The sequence below is a fragment of the Lagenorhynchus albirostris genome, chromosome 2 (assembly GCF_949774975.1).
Source record: "Lagenorhynchus albirostris chromosome 2, mLagAlb1.1, whole genome shotgun sequence".
Classification (NCBI taxonomy): domain Eukaryota; kingdom Metazoa; phylum Chordata; class Mammalia; order Artiodactyla; family Delphinidae; genus Lagenorhynchus; species Lagenorhynchus albirostris.
Window position 1 is genome coordinate 65,751,081 of NC_083096.1, and position 8,192 is coordinate 65,759,272.

The window sequence follows — 8,192 nt, forward strand, 5'->3', positions numbered from 1 at the left end:
CCTCGCTCCTGGCTGGATGGTTGCTGAGTGGCAGAAACACAGAGACACCTTGATGGGGGTGAGAGAGTGCTTGGAGAGGAGATACCTGTGAACATACAGACTGATGCCTTCTTCTTGACTAGAGCACTCTGAAGACAGGAGTCCCTCTGGAGGATGATGGTGGGGTAGAGAGAGAGGGCAGCAGTGCATGCCTTACCCCCCATACTTGGTATGGTCAGGATGCGTTATTTTCTTTCAGTCAAGTGAATATCCTGGAAGAAAGTCATGCTTAGAATACCCTAAAGGTACCAAGTTCAAGGGAACGGCCAGTCAATTTCAAGGGACCCCCCTTAATAAGAGGCCACTGGTTGAACTCCTATGGGCAGTGACTAGGGGTCAGAGATTGACATCGTCTCAAACTGGAGGTCAAGCTGAGCATGCATTGGCCATATCTGGTTACTGGGCAGCGTAACATCCCAGTGGGGGCTCTTGAAGAACTCACATATGCCCCTAACCAGAGACATCTGGCGGGGACTTGCTACACGAAGGCACTGATAGCACTCCATCCTTAAGAACTTTCTTAAGAACTTGCCCTGTCTTCCCATCCTTCCTCCAGGGCCCCGAGTCCCTGGTGGAGAGAGGGAAGGAAGACTCAGGAGAGGAAGGAGGGAGAAAGGTGGAGGAAGAGTGAAGGAATAGTCCTCACCTTGCTCCCAGAGCAGGTCCCTGGGCCAGCGGCCGGGCCAATGGGAAGGGACTTTGAATTCAGTGTAAGACTGAAGTTCAGATTCGACTGGATGTTTTAATGACCAAAGTGAAATATTCTAAGCATTGCCTGAGGCACCATCAATGGGCAAAGAAAGGAGATACCACAGGGCAGTTTGGAGGCTGTGACTGGAAGAAAGAAGGCCCTTTCCTGTCTATATCCCACTGACGTTAGAGGCTTCACAGTACCACTGCACTGGTCAAAACTGGGGCCAGGCCTGCACCACCTTGACTCTGCCTTCTTTGGTTGCCTTGGCAATGCCATGCCCACTTTCCCCTCGGAGTCAGCCCAGATGGCCCATTTGAGCCCTTCACCCGAGTGCATCAGCTGTAATGATGTCATTTCGCTTCTGAGATGAGCCCAGGCTTTCTGGCAGGACAATCAAGGCTCCCCAAGGCTAAGTCCAAAGGCAAAACTTGCCAGCTTTCTCTTTCTTACACGTCGCCCAGCGCTCACTTCCCCCCAGTGTAATCTTTCTCCAACAACCTGCTGACTATGTCTTTGCTCAGACTGTCTTCTCTGCCTGGCACGACTTCTGCACCAGTTGCACTTATCCAAGGCCTACTCATCCTCTGAGGCCAGCTCAAACGCAACATCCCTAGGAAGCTTGTCCTGGTCTCTCTGTCTTTGTAATTTTACCGTTATTTGGGGCTTCCATTTTGATTATAATAACATGGCGTTCTGCATTATTGGCCATTTGTAGGTACTATCCACTTTACTTGTAAACTCTTTGAGAGCAGAGATCATGTCTGATTCAACTGTGTATCCACAACAACTCTGAGCAGAGTGCAAGGTGGTGTTCAAAGCATGTTTAGTGAGATTGGTACCTTTGGCTTCATTCCCAATAGATGGCAGCCCGTTGCAAGTGGAAGTCCCGTAGCAAGCCCAGGAGCCTCCCCACTGGAGCCACGAGTCAGAAAACCAGCCTTGGGTAGACTGTTAACAGGAGGTATAAGGTCCCCACTGTCTTCCGAGTTACTCTTCATGGCATGGTGGGCAGTGACCAGGAAGTTGAGGCACATTCTTTGCCTTCCAGGAACTTATAATGGAGAAAATAGAAAGCACAAGGATCACGGGATACTAAGGAATGAAATGTCTATAGCTTTCTGGAGTTCACAAAGCACGTAAAGGTCTACAGTTGTAATCTGGCCTTGGAGAAACAGGCAGGGGAGCTCTTGTTATCTCCATCTTAACGATGAAGAAACTGAGACCCTAGAGATACATGACTTGCCCCAGGACCTCCAGGTGGGCAGTATAAGGACCTCAGCCACCCTCACTGCCAATGCAGAGCAAGTGCCACTGAACTCCAAGCTCTCTGGTCCTATATCTTCAGCACTACCTTTGTATCTGCTGCCCAAGAAATACACGTAGATTAAGGGATTGATACATACAATAAGCAAATATAAAATAATAAGGTTTTTTTTAAAATAAATGTGGAACTTGGGCTAACAAATCACATTTATGTTTGAAATCTGCGAAACTTTTGCTGCAATGATATATCCATTGGGTATTTCTCTTTTACATTTGTCTTCAGAACTGGTTTAGAGGTCACCTAAGAAAAATGGTCTCATGGTTCTAAATCAAAAACTCATTAAATGACAACTGCAATAACTACCAGCGGACCCAGATTCACGTCACCCCCATCTACCCAGAACCCACTCTACACTAGGTTCTGGGCTCTGTACTTTTGTACCTCCAGCTTTATTTCATCACTTATTTAATAGATTTGGCTGCTTCCAAAAAAATCAAATATACCCTATGTGAGTACTAATTTGTCACCACTGATGTAATTCAAAAGACTGGGACTCAGGCCCTGGAGGATGCTTCCCCTAAATGATCTCAAGGCTTCAGGCAAAAAACCAATAATGCCTTCCCCCCATGGAGAAAGATTGGGGCCCCTGATACAGGATTAATTTAGGGCGTTCCTGGGAGGGACTGAGCAGGGAAGAGAATAGAAAGCACTCCCCTCCCCCTTTCCCCAAGGCAGGCAGGGAAGGAGAATCTGGGAAAGGACCCTCATCCCTCTCCATGGAAAACTCCATGGAAATGTCTCTCGTGACAGTTTTGGAGCGCACAGCCATCTCTGACCACACTGAGCTGGCCCAGGTCCAGGCCCCCAGGGGAGGATCTTCTCGGTCAGCGCAGCTGCGGGATGCTTGTAACCCGCTCAGCCCCAGCTGGACGTTCAGTGCCAAGATTGTTAGGCATGGGCGCCCTCTGCTGCCGGCTCGGAGCATCACAGTCACTTTCCGGAGAAAGCGGCTTCCAGGAGGGGCGGGATTTTTAAAATGGAAAACAAATAATAGTTTGAAAAATGAACCTCAAATAGACTCAGAAGATCAAATAGGTACTCACTCAATGGAGGTTTAGCTTCCGGAGAAATGGGCTCAGAAGAGGAATCTCAGAGAAGAAAGAATGGAGAATCTCATGGAGGATGCTTAGAAACAGGAGTCCATCTAAGCTGGGAAGGAACAATCTTCTGGGTAAAGGAAACACAGACCTGTAACTGTTAAACCACCAATATTACATATGGAGTCCAAGGAAAAGGCCACATCAGGACTGGTTCAGTGCAACAAGGGACGTTTCCATGGCAACACTGACAATTAGACTTCTTTCTCAGAGGTAGAACTGGGGACTTTTGAGAGTGACTGAATGTGAGTTTTCAATGGGACTGTGTTATAGGGTCTGTTGCTCTTTTCCTGTAGAGGCCACGTGCCGATTGCAGTGTAGAGTGTTAAAGTGCTAGATCGACCCTTCCCAAATGTGCAGAGACAGATATGGACATTCAGAGCAAGCGGAAGTCGTGGCACACTTGGAGGTAGCAATGCTAATGTCAGGCTACCTGGTGGAAAAAGCAAAGGAAAAGGAGTCAGAAGACTGGGGTCCCCCTCTGGTCACAGGCAGCAGGCTCCGTGTCTGACCTTGGGCAGTTACTGGACCCCTCAGGACTTCATATCCCTCCTCGGCAGGGTCAAAGATTCTGACAAGAAGAGCTCTAAGGTTCTCTCTACCTCACTGAATCAATAATGTCTTTTAGAAATTGATTGATATTTTATTCCATGACCTTATAAGGACCAGGGGATCACCCTGAGCTCTCAGCACTGATTCCAGAGAAAATTCTGAAAGATCCTATATATTAGAAAGTCCCGAATTTAAAGGATAAAACAAATAGATTAAAAATTGTTTTTTGAGCACCTGCACCTACTATGCTATGGGTTAGTGTTCTGTCAAATGGTAGAGCTATATAGCTGGTTTCTAACCCCAGTGGACATAAATGAGTTTATCCTTCTCAATAGATGGCAAAGAAGACCACTCAAGGCCCTTCTTTTGTTTCTTTTTCCCCTTCATCTGCTATCTCAAATCGAAATCCTCCCAAAGGTACCCTCTTCTTATGTATTTATAGTAGGTCCTTGAAAATCCACCTTCCATTTGTTATGTCTATATATGACGTCTATGGGAAATATATAGTATTGTTTTGTATGTTTTAAAAATGTACATGGATAAACAACAAGTCCCTACTGTATAGCACAGAGAAATATATTCAATATCCTGTGATAAACCATAATGGAAAAGAATACATATATATGTATAACTGAGTCACTTTGCTGTACAGCAGAAATTACTGCAACATTGAAAATCAACTATACTTCAATAAAGTTTTTTTAAATGTACATGAATGATGTTTTTGCTATCAATCTCCTTTAGATTCCTTCTTCTTTGTTTTACTCAGCATTATGCTTTGAGACCCATCAATGATGCTCTGTGTAACTCTAGCCAATTCATTCTGATTGCTGCACACTATTCCAGCAGAGTCCTCAGTGGTCTAGAATCCTTTCCCATGACAGGCACTCTTTTTTTTTTTTTTTGCGTTACGCGGGCCTCTCACTGTTGTGGCCCCTCCCGTTGTGGAGCACAGGCTCTGGACGCGCAGGCTCAGCGGCCGTGGCTCACGGGCCCAGCCGCTCCACGGCATATGGGATCTTCCCAGATCGGGGCACGGAACCGTGTCCCCTGCATTGGCAGGCGGACTCCCAACCACTGCATCACCAGGGAAGCCCTATGACAGGCACTCTTGCTTAGAGTTTCCTTGTTTACCTGTATGGGAGTTTCTCTGGGGCGTATTCCAGAGGCAGTACTTGCCTAATTGTAGAGTAGTCACATGTTCATTTCACTCATATTTCCACACTGCTCTCTAAGAATTTCACCAATATATGCTACCACCGGTGCTTGAGCGGCCCATTTCTACACATCCTTCCTTGCATTTGGTCAAATTCTTAATTTTGTCTTAATTCTCTGAATTTCCTTTCTCTTACTACTGAAAAAGTTGGGCTTCATTCAGTGTTCTTCTTAGCCATTCAGATTTCCTCTTCCACAAATTTCCTATTTACAGTGTTCTAAGGGACTCAACCAAATGCTCTTTAGTGACCCAAAGCCCCCCAACATTCCCCAAATGATTTTTTTCTTTCTCACCGGAAACCAATGGGCTCAGTAAGCTGTCCCTGTTATCTCTTTACTTAAATAGACTACAGCAAGATTTATATGCTTCCTCCAAGAGATAAATTTCACGTCTTGGCAACAAACGGAATACATCACGCATGCAAAGATCCTATGAGAAATTTTGTTCAGAATGTGGACCAGCTTGCTGTTCATTGCAGCTGCTAAAGAACAGAGAGGAGGCTGCTTGTTTAATGAGCCTCAGGTGACCAATTGCATTCTGACTAATTGTAACCACTGCCAGTCATTGCCAGCCTAAGAGGGTGCTGGAATAACCATCTCTCACATTCTGAAGCAGACACATAGGTACAGGTAAGGCCCCTAAAACTGTTTGGGGGAAGGGTCCAGGTTTGCTTGGGCACAAGAAAAAGTAAATCTCAAGACGAGGACTGAAATACAAATGGTAAACCTCTGGGTTGAAGGATAATGTGTTGGGTAGTGACGAAAGAGGAAACTCAATTAAAATTTGAAAGGATCTCAAAGTTTCCACTTTGTTGCCTATCTTAATTAAAAATTAGGCCTGGGGCTTCCCTGGTGGCGCAGGGGTTGAGAGTCCGCCTGCCGATGCAGGGGACACGGGTTCGTGCCCCGGTCCGGGAAGATCCCACATGTCGCGGAGCGGCTGGGCCCGTGAGCCAGGGCCGCTGAGCCTGCGCGTCCGGAGCCTGTGCTCCGCAACGGGAGAGGCCACAGCAGTGAAAGGCCCGCGTACCGCAAAAAAAAAAAAAAAAAAAAAAAAAAAAAAGGAGAAAAAAAAATTAGGCCTGGCCTGTGGGGGGCAGGTGTTGCTCTGTTTTGGCAAGTGCCCAATATATACGTCCCTCGTCCAGCTTTCTATTGTGTTTCTTGACCTTTACTTACAGAGTGGCAGGAGTTCCTTAAATAATTTATGTGTTATACCTTTGAAAACTGTAGATGTTACAAGTGTGTTCTCCCAATCTAATATCATTTATTATCTTGAATAGAATCTTTAATTTTGATGCAGTCAAATCCATCCATTTCCCATTTTATGGTGTGCAAATCTGGAGTCTTGTGGGAGAAATCTCTTTTGTCCCAAAGTTTTAGAAACATGTTCTCATTCTAAAGTATGTAGTAAATTAACCTCACCACAGACTCCAGGAGTCAAGCGAGGGTCCAAGTGTCTGCTTTGTAAGGGGTAGATTTAGACTGGAGACATGACAGGCCTTTCTTCCTGAATTAAAGATGTCCAGATCTGCAGTGCAGGCTGACTTGATTCACCCCAGCCCCTTCCCGGGTGGAGAAGCTGGAGAATGGGCACCTGAAGTGGCGTGAGTGGCCCTGCTCGAGGGTTCATCCCATGGGTCCCTGGAGCACGTGGCTCACGCACTTGAACACACACAGGACTGGGCAGCAAGTCAGGGCTGTGCTGACCCACTTTGCCGGAAGGGTAACATGGCTGAGCGATTGCCTGCTCGCTCCATTCCCACCAGTCAGACTAGTCGCTTTCCCTTCCATGAGGAGGAACAAGTGACAGGACAGAGAGGGAAGCTGAATGGCTTTTCCAGTACTTCTATCTCCAGTCGAGAAGCAGAAGCCTTTCAGCTTTGGGCTGAGATGGCAACGTGAGGAAGAGAAGGGAAGTGTAACAATTCCTCTCATTAGGTAGTCTGAATATCTTCATATTACAGTTGAAGAGAATGAGGCTCAGAGAGGTTGATAACTTGTCCATGGTCACACAGTAATAGTACAGCCAGAGTTCAAAACTAGCTCTTAATTTCCCCTCTGTGACCCCAAACAGAGGGATGGACTCTGATCCCCTCCATGCTCCATCTTCCTCAAAACATTGCCTCCCAGGATACTGGAGCCTCGGTGGTCACTTGTCACAGTGGCCTGATCTTACTGCTGAGAACCTAGAGAGTAAAGGGACTTGTCTGAAGCTGCCAGCAAATCAGAGGCAGAGGATGTGTGTCTTCCAAACATGTCATGAAGCGTTCTGCCTAATTGCTGGATGCTTTTAGCCTTGAGCTTCCATTCCAATGAGACCAATGTAAACAACAGAGACCCAACTCAAACTGACTTAAGCAAAGAAATGGAATGTATTGTCTCCCCAAACAGAAACGTCTAAAGGCAGGTCCAGCTCTAGGCACAGCAGGATCCATGCACCTGGATGGTGCCTTTTGAATTTCACGTGCCATCTCTTGGGTCTGCCTTTCACTCTGTTAGAGCCATTCTTGGTAAGTTTGACCAAAGAGGACTCACCAGGAGCTCTAAGTGGGCATCCTGGCAGACCAGCGACGCTGGCAGAAAGAGAAGAGTATTTCTCTCTTCCCCTATCCAGCAGAAATCCTGGAGCAGGCGTTCACAACCTCTAATTGGTTGGGATCGAGTTCCAGAACAACACATGGGGAGGGCGGTAGGAACAGCGACACCTGAATCACAGGGGTTGAGAATGTATAGTGGTGGTTTTCTAAGCTGAAATGGAAAATGAGGTATGGTCACCAGAAGAGGTGGGAATGGATGCTGAGAGGCCAAAAGAGAAAGATGTCAACAAAACTGGCAAATGCAAACTGCAGTCACCTATGTTATTTCTCTGTGACTGCCTCTGCTGTACTCCCAGGCATCTATGCTGCACACACACGGCATGCAAGACACTGGGCTCAGGGTTTTACATACATGACCTCACTCTATCCTCCATGCACTCCTGTGAGGTGGGTACCACCATGAGCCTCATTTTAATGATGAGGATAGCAAAGCTCAGGGAAGCTATATTACTAACTCAAGGTCACATAGCTAGTAAGGGACAGAACCCAAACTCAAACTCAGGAACGCCTTCGCTTAAATTACATACCATTCACCGCTACGTAGACACTGTTGAAATAAGACCGCTAATCCCAGGGAAAGAGGACTGCCTGCATTCGGCGGATAATATAACCTAAGGCCTCCCCCCGCCCCACCATTGCCAAATTGTAGAACAGAAAGCACAAATCCATAC